Source organism: Balaenoptera ricei, chromosome 1 (assembly GCF_028023285.1).
Source record: "Balaenoptera ricei isolate mBalRic1 chromosome 1, mBalRic1.hap2, whole genome shotgun sequence".
Lineage (NCBI taxonomy): Eukaryota > Metazoa > Chordata > Mammalia > Artiodactyla > Balaenopteridae > Balaenoptera > Balaenoptera ricei.
Window position 1 is genome coordinate 81,396,606 of NC_082639.1, and position 14,538 is coordinate 81,411,143.

At 39.9% G+C, this 14,538-nt stretch overlaps 1 long non-coding RNA gene across 3 annotated transcripts; it reads right to left on the minus strand.

The window, feature by feature from the left end:
• Nucleotides 1-225: 225 nt before the first annotated feature.
• Nucleotides 226-13,490, minus strand: LOC132367726 (uncharacterized). Of its 3 annotated transcripts, none has more exons than XR_009503846.1 (4): nt 12,944-13,490; nt 10,173-10,245; nt 5,227-5,328; nt 226-421 (listed from the first exon to the last, which is right to left on the minus strand). It is a non-coding gene; the product is annotated as an uncharacterized LOC132367726 (long non-coding RNA). The 3 variants fall into 3 exon arrangements; XR_009503847.1 differs by lacking the exon at nt 226-421 and adding an exon at nt 423-489; XR_009503848.1 differs by lacking the exon at nt 226-421 and adding an exon at nt 3,493-3,568.
• Between the last annotated feature and the right edge of the window lie 1,048 nt (nt 13,491-14,538).

Genomic DNA, 14,538 nt, shown 5'->3' on the forward strand with positions numbered 1-14,538 from the left:
ACCATGTGCCATTCACCTTCTCCTTCTCCTTCTGTGCCAACAGCTGAGAGCTACAGAAGAAAATCACATGCCCCACATCCCCACAAATATGCCTGCACCAGACACGGCTGGTTGCCAGTTCCAATATGTCTATTATCACCATCTTAGAATCTTGATTTAGATAAAAATCTTTATAATCTTTAGAATTTTGATCTTGAATAAAAATATTCCCCAACAGTCCTTGGAGCTAGACATGGCTATATATAACTTAGTTCTGACCAATAGGATTAGCAGAATTATTGTTTGGCAGCTTCTGGGAAATTTCTTTAAGATACACCTGGGATGTGCCCTTTGTCTCTTCCTCCTCGTCCCTCATCCTCCTGCTTGGAACATTGATGCGATGCCTGGAGTTCATCTTGGACCATAATGATGAGGGCCATATCTGAAGGACAGCAGAAAGCAGTCTGGGTTTCTGAGTACTGTAGAGCCTGAATTGCCTACAGTAGACTTCTTTTATGTAAGAGAGAAATAAATGTTACTCTGCTTAATCCACTGTTTTTTAGGTCTCCATTACTCACAGCTGCTCACAGTAGAAATGAACTTAACACAGTGCCCTGAACACACAATCAATTCTTCTTCTTGTCCTTGGTCTGCTTTCTTTCCTGATACCCTCAGGCTCCAGGCCAAGCTAGCCCTGTACCCCATAGACCGCAACACATTCAACTCCCACCTCTTCCCCAATCTCACTAAGTGACCTTACATTCTTTGGTAGGTGGCTGGATATAAAATAAGCATTAAAAAATTCATAACTTTATTCTACTGGAAAACAGTAGCAAAGGAAATAAGGAAAGTATTACATTTAAGCAACCAAAATTACAACACACTTAGAGATCTATATAATAAGAAGGAGACAGGACTTAAATGAAGTAAATGTATTGGAATATATAAAATGAGATCTGGATAATGGAAAATTATACTATGTTTTTGGAGCAGAAGACCTACTAAGTAAAAATTTCAGTTTCCTCAAATTATTAATATATACATTGAATTAGTTCCAATTAGAATATAAACAATGTATTCAATGGAATTTTATAAAATTATCTTCAAATTCATGTGAAGAATAAATGACTGAAAATGGCTAAGAAAATTGTGAAAAGAAGAAAAGTTAAAGGGTTTTGCCTTACCAGAACATATTATAGAGTCAAACAGAAATAGAAAAACAGGTCAGTAAAAAAAAAAAAAGAAAGAAAGAAAATCCACATCAATAGCAGTATTTATGAAAAGTTAACATGGGAATTCCCTGGCAGTCCAGTGGTTAGGACTCCTCACTTTCACCACTGAGGGCCAGGGATCAATCCCTGGTCAGGGAACTAAGATCCCACAAGCCATGTGGAGGGGCAAAAAAAAAAAGTTAACACATGATACACGTGGAAGTTCAATTTGGTAGGAAGAGAACAGACTATTTAATAAATGATGCTGGCACAACTGATTATCCATGTGGGAGGAAGTAAAAAGGGATTCTAATCTTATACATTATACAAAAAAAAGAATTCCAGACAGATAAAAAAATAAAAGTAAAGAGTAAAACAGTGAAAAAAATATTGCAAGAAAACTTTGGAGACTATATTATAAACTGAAGATAGGGGAGACCTTCCTAACAAAGACTGGAAACCTGGAGACTCTAAAAAAGATGAAAGATTATTTTAACCATATAAATGTTTATAACTTTCGTACCATAAACAAAAGCCATAGAGAAATAAAGTATCTGGGAAAATATTAATTTGTATTTTTTTAAAAAAGTAGGCAACTATGATGCAAAGAGTACATTAAAATGACCCCAAGATCATGTGTATGTATATATGTGTCTGTATGTGTGTCTGCAAAGATTATATTGGGGCTCCAAGAAGTTCTCTATGAATAGCACCCCTCTTTCTTGCTCAAGGTTCTGAAAAAGTTGAAAGTAAACAAAGAGTAAAAATGGGGACCAAAATATCCAATTTTTAATGATAGAGGTTAAGTCCCCTTTGCTGTGTTCCACCCAGACCCTTAAGCCTCTCCTCTATTAAACTCTAGGTTGCTCATAGTCAGGCTGAAAACTTACATCCTTCCTCATTCAGTCACATAGAAAAGGTGACTCTTCTGGTAGCTCTTAAAATTTCTAGTTTCTCCTTGATTCCCTATTTCTGAGTATACCCCCATTCCTGAACTGATCACAGTGTCAGAATGAGACATACTGATTGGCTTTAACAATCAGACCCTGGAGTTAGTGGGGGAGGGTGTCAGTCATACGAACTGGGAGACTAACTATGAGGGAGCTGTGAATTTCCCCAACAAGTCCAAGAACTTCCTGTAAGGGAAGAGGGGAAATGGAAGTGCAAGCGCCCCCTACCCAGCGGAAATGTGAGGTCCATAGCCTTGGAGAGCCCCAGGTGACAGGCAAGCTGAGACCTGAAGAATGAAAAGGAGTTAGCAGGGGAAAAGAAGGGTGGAAGGCATTCCAGGCGGAGCAAACAGCATGTATAAAGCTCTGGAGATAAGAGATAATATGAAGCGCGCAGAAACTGCTAGTATTTCAATATGTCTGGAGCACAGGGTGAGATGGGCATTGACAAGAGATGATACTGAACTGGTGGGCAGAGAGCAGACAAAGATTGTGCGCTCTTTGATATAGGGATGGAATTTATATTTCCTAGTCAGTTTAGTACAGGCTTGAGATAAACAGATATGGGATTGGGTTCAATCCCAAATCTCTCTCAATAGTTATGGGCAACCTCTCTGAGCTTCAGGTTTTTCTTTTTTTCTTTTTTCTTTTTTTTTTTAAACTATCTAATCTATAAAATGCAACTATTAATAGCTCCCTCACAGAGTTGCTAGAGGATTAAATGACAAGGTGTATGTATGGCCTCTGACATATAGATGGTCTGGATAAAAAGTAGCTGTTATTATTACTATCCGTGCCTCTCGCAGGCCTAGCATTCCTGCCCTCAAAGACCAAACAATGCCTAGGTAGCATGAGTGAACACTTGTGGGCTGAAGGACTAGCACCCCATGAATTTGCCCCTGGACATGGCTCCTTACTCCAGCAGTCCCTTAGCACTCCCAACCCTACGGTGCCCTCCCCAATCTCAAGGTGCTCACAACTGCCAAGAAGCACCTAAAACTCAGATACCAAAGGGCTGGGGCCCCAGACTCCTCAGCCTCCAGAGATGACTCTGCCCCATAGATGTACTCTGGCTGGCAGGTCCTGAAATGACAAAGTAATCAGGGCTAATCTGGACTGGGGAGGGGCCAGGAGGAGCCCAAGGAGAGTCATAGCTGCCTGAGGGAGATTTGGGGAGGGCTGGGATGGGTGAGACTTCTCAAAGCCTTTGTTGGCCTACTCTGGGAAGCCTGGGAGACTAACTCCCTCTAGCAGGAACTCTAGAGCCTTAGCACCCCTTTCAGGGCCTTTGCAAGTGAAAAGGCTTACCATGTCTGAATATCTGGACACTAGGTCTGTCACTCATATCTCCCCGGAGGCTGAAGGCCGTTAGGTGTCTCTGTTCAGAAGCTGTTGGACACAGACTTTTTCTAGGTACTCCTGAAGGGTCTAGGGAAATGGCAGGTGTTGACTATACGATACCTACTTGGATCACAGATATGCACAGTCTATAAAAGCTTCAACTTTGAAGTCACACAGAACAGGGTTTGAACCTCAGCTCTGCTCCTCACTCACTGTGTGACCTTGGGAAAGGTTCCTTACACCCTCATCCTCAATTTTCTCATCTGTAAAATAGGGAATAGTACTGTTGAGAAGATTAAATAAGATAACATATGTGAGGTACTAGATATGATCCTTCATAAATCAGTTCCTATCCTTCCTTTGATGCCACCAGGCTCCTTTTCCCACTCTTGGATCCTTTCTCTTATTCTTTAGCCCCTATCTAGTCTCCTATCCAAGTGGAGTTACCCAGCTGGTGACCTGAATATACGGGTCTGACATTTACAGAAAGACAGACAGGTAGAAGAAATGATGTTGAGAAACACCAGCATGTAAATCATTAAAACCATGGGGACAGATGATGGCTGTCTATCCCCAGGAAGAGTATGGCAAGGGAGAAAAAGAGAGGGTCTGGGGTGGACACCAGCCTTAAAATCAGGTGGAGAAAGAACTCATGAAGGTGTCAGAGATGGAACAGCTAGAAGAGTAGGAAGAAAATCAAGAGGTCATGGTGCCTTAGAGGAAAAACAGTTTGGAAGAGGGAATGAACAATAGTGTCAAACAGTCTGAGAGGTCAAGGAAGATGAAGACTCAAAAGTGACGTTGACATGCCCATCAGGATCTCTGGGTTTCCTGGGAGGTGCCACTCAGAATGATCCTAGATAGGAAGGGCAGGCAATGGAGCCTCTGTCCTGCTTATGGCTGTATCTGAGCTGACCTTTGCCCTTTGCTTTCTAGTTCCAACAGTGCAGGACCCAAACCTTGTCACTACACTCTCTCAGCCTGGCCTGTTACATTTTGTGTTCTATAAAGTCTCCTCAGATGGAAAGGGCTACAAACCATGAGTACAGCACACATAACACACCTGGGAAAGGCACCAGTCCTGGTGCATCTCGAATTTTCTCTTTGATCCTGAGCAAGCCATAGTTCCTCAATGGACCTCAGTTTTCCCATCAGTAACTTAGAGGATCAGAGGGGATTACCTTTAAGGGCTCCTTCCATATTCCATGATCCAATAAGCCACATGAAGAGACAGACTCTTGCTTAGCTTTTTCTGAGCAGGGACCATTTTCTGATGTAAAATGCTTGCTCAGAAATCACAGGCTGTGTGTTAATTAGCCATGGGCAAGAAAGCATAAGCCCGCCTGAGTAACTCCCTCACTCTGCATCCAACTGCAGGACCTACAGTCATGTAGATTTCAAACACAATGAAGAAAGGATATCACACTGAATAGATGTTTGACTTCAGAGAAAGCCCTGCTCTTTAAGCCCTTTGGTGCTTGTGTCCAATGAGGGACAGCATAAGATTGGTGACTAAGCCCAGCTTCAAATCCCTACTTATGAGTTGTGTTACCTCAGGCAAATTATCTAGCCTTTCTGTATATTGTTTTTCTCTACCGTTAAATAAGGATAATAATATACCTATTTCGTAAGACTGACATGCTGATTAAATGAGTTAATATTTATAAAGCACGTAGAACAGCACCTGGCATGTAAGAAACATAACACACATGATTGTTAAATTAAATAATAATAATAATACATACATGCACGCATATGCTGATTCACTCTGTGTCTCTGCTCTGTCTTCCAGGATGCCAGCTTCATCTTCCACACAGCCTGCAGGCAGCTCCAGGCACCCCTTCATGCTGGCAAAATGGGTAAACAATTCTACCTTAAATCTTTATGATACAACATGTAGGGGGAGAGAAACACATCTTCTAGCAGCTGTTACAGAACTAAAAGAAAGCTTTTCTTTTCAAAAAAAAAAAAAGTTTTCTTGTCATTTGCTATAATTGGGTAATGTGGCCAATAAGGACTTACCCCTTCGATAGGGAATAGGTCAGTCCCACCCAAACCTATGGCTCAAGAGTAAGGCAGTGGTGAGGTCCCCAGAGGAAGATCAGAGTATGATTTGATTAAGGGATGGAAGACGTTTCCTACAAGTCTCTATTCGATGACAAGTACCATGCTACGCTCTGGGGATACAATTCTCAAAGTCACAATTCCTGCCCTCCAGGAGCTCACAGCTTAAAGGAGGAGACAGGCAGTTACAAGGAAGGAAACACAAACATGAGAGTATAAAGAAGGGTCACCCTAGTCAGCCAGGCCAAGGGGCAAGGAGGCATAAAAGAGTGGAAGTGGGGGGTTGTCAAGGAGCTTCCTAAAAGAGGTGAATTTTGAAGGATAAGTAGAACTTCATCAAGTGAAGAAGGGGAGAAGGAATTTCTAGGCACAGAGCACAGCAGGATCAAAGGCATAGTAAATGCAATTAGTTCAGAATGACTGGGGCATATATGGATGGGGAGAGGAAGCTATAAGGGAAGAGCGGTGAGATGTGAGGATGCAGAGGCCAGCAGACCCCAAATCAGGTCAAATTTATGCTGAGATCTATGTGGCAGTGGCATGAACTCAATAGTTGAAAATCTAGAGCAAGAGGAGAGAATAAGTAAAAGATCAGGCAGAAGAAAAGGAACCAGGAAAGAGTCTGAAAATGTGTTACCAGAGAAGTCAAAGGACTCAGATAAAATGGTAGGAAAAAGTATTTTTCAAAGAAAAGCACAGAAAGTGGCAGTTGCTGCAAAGAGATTAGGCCAGATAAAGCCTGGGAAGACTTGTGATTAGTAATCAATGTTGACCTTAACCTCTGACAGAGCAGCTTCAGTGATGGTGGAAGGGCCAGGACTGCTTGGAATTTAGTGAATGGGAGTTAAAAGTTGAAGGGATGATAGTAGGCTACTCTTTCAAAAATGTTTATATTTTGCAATAAAATATGCACTCAGGAACTTCCCTTCAGAAATTTATACTAAAGAAATAATCAGGAATATGTGAAAAGATTTATTTGCAAAGGTTGTACTATAATGTTAATTATAGCAAACAGTGAGAAATAACCCTATGATTGTGGTTTAAAATGGCTAAATTACAATTCATCCATACAATGGAAATTTTAATGCAATAATTAAAAATCATGTAGAAGAATATTTACTGACAGAAGAAAAGTGTCAGCTTACAAAATAGAATATCCAGAATGCTCTCGATGTTGAAATAAATGAATATTATAAGTGCATAGAAATAATATTGGAAGGATAGAAACCCAAATGTTAACACTGGTGATTACTTCCAGAACTGTGATTATGAGTGTTCAAAATATGTTCCATTATTTGTACTTCCCAATTTTTCTACTACTATGTTACTTTTATAATGAGGGAAAAAGTTAAGAACTTGCCAGTAATGAAAGGAGAAATAAATTAACTTCAAGGGAAATATGGTTAGGCTTCTATAGGTTGAGGAATATTTGAGCTTGTTCATGAGTGAAGGAAAAAGAAGAGGAGAGATTGAAGCTAGGAGAGAGGGAGTAAATGAAGGAGCCAGGCCCTGAAAGACAAGGCGGGGACTTGGATATAAGAGCCCCAGGGAGATGAGGAGAAGATGACAGAGGACCCAAAGGCAGTGGGAAAGAGAAATGATCACAGAGGCACAATCACCTGCCGCTCAGTGTATGGAGAGCAGGGAGAAGATTAAGGGGATGGAGGAGAGTGGAAGAGGTTTACTTATAACAGCTGCTGTGGGGAATTAGGAAATCAATTAGCAATAAGTGAAGGGATTGTAAAGAGGCTCCAAGGGAGGGCCCAGCTGCCACTGAGGAGCAGGAACTGACTCCACTGTCAGTTAATTTATTAGCTACAGCTAAAGAGAAATCCAATGAATGTCCAAATAATATCCAGAAAATCTGACCCAGAATAAGTACACCCACTAAGGACTATACTAATGTATTGGCTTATATAAGCCCTGCTTGTCTCTTCTAGTTTGGTCTCAGGCAGTCTCTTCACTGTAATCATTATTTTTAAAAATAAATAAAGGAAATGAGTAAAGGTAATAAAATGAAAAAGGGTTTAAGGAAATGGCACTTTATCAGCCAAAATGATGAAGTGTTAAAAGATCACTAACACACTGGACCAAAATACATAGCCAGCTGTTTCCAAGACTGCTGGTGCTTGTTCACTTCCTAGATGAGTGACTGCAGAAGCTGTCCTAGTGTCTGATAATAAATAGTCTCTGCTTTGGCCTTACAGGTAGGTGATTACAAGATATCCCAGTCTCATAAATAAATGGTATCAGACTTTCCTATCTGACAGTATAATCATTACTATTCACCTTGAAGGGGCAGTATCAGGAAACTCAAGATTGTTAGAAACCAAGCAGAATCCTCATATTATGTAGTTTGTGTTTATTGGAGTCACTTCCTGGACTGAAGGAAAGGAGCTATCATCCGTTACGCATCTACTATGTACATAGTCTTTGCTAGGCCCCTTACATTTACTATTCTCATTTAATACAAAGTTCTGCAAGGTAGATATAATTTTCTTCATTTTATAGACAACAAAAGAAGCTCAGGGATGGTTAAAGTGGTGAAAATGATAGCACCTACTTCATAAGACTGTTCTGAGTATTAAGTGAGATAATACATGTAAAACATTTAACACACAGCAGTATTTAGTACTCTCCTCATAAACATTAACCACAATAATGACTATTAGCCATAATAGTCATTCCAGCATTTATGCTATTGTTTGGATTCTTCTTATCATCCCCATTTCACAACAAATGAAACTGGCTTAACTGAGGTTCCAGCAAGGCTCTCTATAGTCAATATTTGAACAATTGCTTTCACTAGGCTCTGCTGAACCACCATGATTCAGTACTAGATTTGAGTTCATCATGTCTTCATTTTGTTCACAGTTAAATAACTTTACAATCCCTTGAGCACATACCTGTGAGGGTGAGGAAACCCCAGAGAAGCAGTCTGGCCTCCAGCCAGAATAAGTCTGGCATCAGAAAAGCACTACTCATAGGGAAAGGAAAGTCTTTTCAACAAATAGTGCCCATAAAACTGGATATCCGGGCTTCCTTGGTGGCGCAGTGGTTGAGAATCTGCCTGCCAATGCAGGGGACACGGGTTCGTGCCCCGGTCTGGGAAGATCCCACATGCCGCGGAGCAACTAGGCCCGTGAGCCACAACTACTGAGCCTGCGCGTCTGGAGCCTGTGCTCCGCAACAAGAGAGGCCGTGACAGTCAGAGGCCCGTGCACCGCGATGAAGAGTGGTCCCCGCTCGCCGCAACTAGAGAAAGCCCTCGCACAGAAACGAAGACCCAACACAGCCAAATAAATAAATAAATAAAATTTATTTAAAAAAAAAAAAAAACTGGATATCCACATGCAAAAGATTGAAATTGGACTCCTACGTTACACCATACACAAAAATTAACTCAAAATGGATCAAAGACCTAATGGTGAGACCTGAAAAACTATAAAACTCATAGAAGAAAACATAGGGAAAAGTTTCATGACATTGGATTTTCTTGGATATGACACCAAAAGCATAGACAACAAAAGAAAAAAATAGATAAACTGGACTTCTTCAAAATTAAAAACTTTTGTGCAAAGCACACTATCAATAGAAAGAAAAGGCACATTACAGAAAACATTTGCAAATCATAAATCTGATAAGGGATTGATATTAAGAGTATACAAAAACTCCTACAATGCAACTACAAATATAACCCAATTATAAAGTGGACAAAGGATGGGAATAGACATTTCTCCAAAGAACATATACTAATGGCCAACAGACACACAAAAAGTGCTCAATATCACTAGGGAAATACAAATCAAAACCACAGTGAGATTTCACTTCACACCCGTTAGGATGGAGATTTTTTTTTTTTTAAGGTAAATAACAAGTGTTGGCAAGGATATGAAGAAATTTGGAACCCTTGTGCATTGCTAGTGGGAATGTAAAACGGCGCAGCTGCTGTGAAAAACAGTGTAGTGGTCCACAAGAAATTAATCATAGAATTAGCATATGATCCAGCAATGCCATTTCTGGGTATATACCTAAAATAATTGAAATCAGGAATTCAAACAGATATTTTTACACCAATGTTCATAGTAACATTATTCACAATAGCCAAAAGGTGGAAATAACCCAAATGTCCCTTGATGGATGAATGAATAAACAAAATGTACATATATACAATGGGTTTTTGTTCAGCCTTAAAATAATGAAGTTCTGATATATGCTACAACATGGATGAATCTTAAAAACATAGTGCTAAGTGAAATAAGCCAGAAACAAAAGGACAAATACTGCATGATTTCACTTATATGGGGTAACTAAAGTAGTTATATTCACAGAGACAGAAGATAGACTAATGGTTGTCAGGATCTGGGGGAAAGAAGAATGGGGAGTTATTGTTTAATAGATATAGAGTTTCAGTTTGGGATAATGAAAAAGTTCTTGTGTTGGAAAGTCATGATGGATGCACAATAATGTGAATGTACTTAATGCTACTGAATTATACACTTAAAAATGGTTAAAATGGTATATTTTATGTTATAAATATATTTTATCGCAGTAAAAGTTCTATTTTAAAAAGTGCTGAACATACAAAAAAGATGGGAAAGTTACATTTAAAGGTTCTAGCAGTTACCTTTAGGGTTTGGGATCACAGGTTCTGTGTCTTTTTCTTTACACTTTTTTCTTATTTTCCACATAATGAACTTCTGAAATGAGAAAAAAGGTGTTTATTTTTTTAAACTGCTGTACCTCCACTGGGATAACAGTGAAGGTGATAAAATATTTCATCAAGCACCAATTTTTAAAATGTCAATAATGATTTTCTCCAGAGCAAATATGGAGTTTACTTTAACACTATGCATAAAATAGTTAAAAGTAGTCTGAATAGCAGAGAATCAATTTTGATACTTTTTTGGCAGAGGCTGATTTGGAATTTTTTTTTTCAGATGATTATTTACTGTGTCAGCAATAAACTTTAAATTACCAATATATACTGAAGATAAGATGCAGCTTCTTAGTCAATTCAACAAACATTAGTTGAACACTCAGGGTGTGTTGGACCTGAGCCATGGTGCTCAAAAAACCCTTGCCCTTTGAGCCTAAAATATAATGGGGTGATCTTGATTGACTGAAAGTTCTCTCACCCTTTCCTATCACTACTTCTACCGCTGGGGGTAACCATGGTTAATAATTTGGAGTATATGCCTCCAAACATTTTTCAATGCACACCATATAAAAATATTCTTTTTACAAATATAGTTTTAAAAATTACTTTTTAAATTCCACACTTACTAACATCCTTCCTTGTTAGTACATGAAGAACTACCTTTTATTTTAAGTTACACAGTATTTCAAAGTAAAGATACTTCATTATTTATTATTTATTTAGTCATTTCCTCACTTATGTACATTTAAATTGCCTACAATTTTTTGCACAATTACAAAAATGATACAACAAAAACCCTTGAATATTTATCCTTGTAAGCTCCTGTAATTATTTCTGAAGCACGAATACCTAAAAGTGAAATTGCTGGATCATGTCATACACTTTTAATTTATGCTACTTAATTGTATTTTATAATCCATGTGAGTCACCTTAAACCTTTCCTGGAACAATGTATAAACACATAGGGTGGGGATTTACTTTCAAAAGACACAAAACTGAAAATATTTGCAAACGAAGCAACTGACAAAGGATTAATCTCCAAAATATACATGCAGCTCGGTATCACAAAAACAACCAACCCAATCCAAAAATGGGCAGAAGACTTACATAGACATTTCTCCAAAGAAGACATACAGATGGCCAACAAATACATGAAAAGATGCTCAAGATCACTAATCATTAGAGAAATGCAAATCAAAACCACAATGAGGTATCACCTCACACCAGTCAGAATGGCCATCATCAAAAAATCTACAAACAATAAATGCTGGAGAGGGTGTGGAGAAAAGGGAACCCTCCTGCACTGTTGGTGGGAATGTAAATTGATACAGCCACTATGGAGAACAGTATGGAGGTTCCTTAAAAAACTAAAAATAGAACTACCATGTGACCCAGCAGTCCCACTACTGGGCATATACCCTGAGAAAACCATAACTCAAAAAGATAACATGTACCGCAATGTTCACTGCAACACTATTTACTATAGCCAGGACATGGAAGCAACCTAAATGTCCATCAACAGATGAATGGATAAAGAAGATGTGGCACATATATATAATGGAATATTACTCAACCATAAAAAGGAACGAAATTGAGTTATTTGTAGTGAGGTGGATGGACCTAGAATCTGTCATATAGAGTGAAGTAAGTCAGAAAGAGAAAACCAAATACCATATGCTAACTCACATATATATAAAATGCATTCCATATACGGAATTTTAAAAAGCGGTACTGATGAACCTAGTGGTAGGGCAGGAATAAAGACAGAGACATAGAGAATGGACTTGAGGGCACAGGTGGGGTGGGGGGAAGCTGGGATGAAGTGAGAGAGTAGCATTGACATATATACACTATCAAATGTAAAATGGATGGCTAATGGGAAGCAGCCGCATAGCACAGGGAGATCAGCTCAGTGCTTTGTGACCACCTAGAGGGGTGGGATAGGGAGGGTGGGAGGGAGGCAAGAGGGAGGAGATATGAGGATATATGTATACATATAGCTGATTCACTTTGTTGTACAGCAGAAATTAACACAACATTGTAAAGCATTTATACTCCAATAAAGATGTGAAAAAAAAACCCCACAAAACTGAAAGAGGGAACTTTGCATCTTTTCAGGAAGCCCACAGAACTGGAAGTGGGTCAGGAATGTTTGGTGGAAGTAGGGTAGACTGAGGGATTTTATTCTTTGTGGTCCTCACTCTCCTTTTTACCTTTCTTCTTATTTAGACAATAGAAAACCATTTTGGACAACGGCCTGTAGCTTATACCAACAAATAAAAAGAAGACATTCTAGGGGACTTCCCTGGTGGCACAGTGGTTAAGACTCTGCGCTCCCAATGCAGGGGGCCCAGGTTCAATCCCTGGCCAGGGAACTAGATCCCACATGCATGCTGCAACTAAGGAGCCTGCCTGCTGCAACTAAGACCTGGAACAACCAAATAAATAAATATTTTTTAAAAAAGAAGAAGAAGAAGACATTCTAACTAATGAAGCTGCCCACCAACAGACTGGAGATCCCCAAGAAGCTTCCCATTATAGGAACTGTTCAACCTGAGGTGAAATGGCCTACAAGAGAGGCCACACACTGTGCTGGTTAAAAGCACAAACCCTGGAGTCAGGATGCCTGGATTTGAGTCCTGGTTCTGTTACTTAGCTGGGAGACATTGGGCAAGTTACTGAAACTTTTTGTGCCCCAGTTTCTTCATCAGTAAAACAGGAATAATAACAGTACCTACCTGATAGAGTTGTTATACATCACTTGTTCTCTCCGGGTTTAAAAATATCTTTCAAAAGAAACAAGGAGGAAATTCACTTTCGAAGATTATATACCTTGTGGCAGTTAAAAAAAAAAAATCCCCATAGAAGTTAAATCATCCAAGATGGGGTTGGGAGAGGGAAGATCTTGAGGGTAAGACACTGATGAAGAATTCTGGCTCCCAATCCCTCAGAAGTGGGTGAATTCCAGAGCTGTCTGGGGAGCAGCATCATAATGAGGAAACTAGCAAAACACAGGAGTTGGAGAAACCATTATGAGAGAATATTCAAAGTACTTATAGGAAATTCTCTGGAGGGAAACGGGAAGTTAGGCATCATATCTCATTATGGTGAGGTGGAAAGAAAACTGGATGGCAGCCAGAGGATGGGGTTTCGGTTCTGACACTTGTGCCACCTTGGTCAACTGACTTCACCTGTCGGAGCCTCATTTTCCTTAAAACAAAATTATCTCTAGGCACTTTACTCTTCAGCTCTCAAAATCTTTGATCCTAGCAATCAGAGGTCAAGTTCAGGATATATTTGATAGTCGGGGCCCTCAAACTAAGACAAATGAAAGGCTGTAGTATACAAAGCCCCTCCATCAAGGAGGCCAATCAAGGGACTCCTGGAAGGCTGAGATGTGGAACTGGGTGCTCACTGAGGGCTGATCTCTAGGGAACAATTTGGCTTAGTTGCCTCTTTCAAAGTCACAGAGCCATAGACTGCCAGAATTGGAAAGTACCCAGCCTCACCCTCTCACTCTGCAGGTAAGAGGAGGCTCAGAAAAGTTAACTGACCTGGCCAAGGTCATCTAGCAAGACATGGCAGAGCCAAGACTAGACCTCGATCCTCTTGACAAATCAGAGTTTTTCCCACTACCCCTGCTGTCTGGAAATGTGGATGCTCAAGGGCCTAGCACACAAGTACCCACTTACATATGATTTCTGGTTGAACAGAATCTTGGACACAGCAGGGCTGGGGCTAGGGTAAGGCAAAGGAGGCACTAGTGTCAGGTGCCAGATTAAAGGGAGGAGCACAAAAAACTCAGCATTCGAAACAAATAATATTTTTAATGCACTATTTAAAAAATTTAAAATTCATGAAAATACACAATATCAAAATTTTAAATAAAGACAGAATTGGACCCTGCACTTGTGCAAACCTGCCTCACCCATCTCATCCTATTGGAACCCTGGTTCCAATAAAATTTTGTTTACAAAAGAAGGTGACAAGCCATAGCCGTAGTTTGCACATTTGATTGTTCATCATATTGCATTAAAACATTATTTATCTTCATTTCTGACCTTTTTGATGCCCCCCCCCCCTTAAATTTTGTGCCCATGGGGAATGCCTTACTTTCTGCACCCTAGTCCGGCCCCTGGGCAAGACAAGGAACGTCCCTGTCCTCAGGCCCAGAACATGCTATAGCTAAAATCTAAGGTTTCCTGACCTGGGGTGGACGGCTCCCCCAAGGGAGTATGTGGATGGGTTCTGGGGATTCACGAATCTCCTCAGATTATAGGCAAAACACTGTGTTCACAGATCATTTCCTGGGGAAAAGATTTCGTTCCCATTT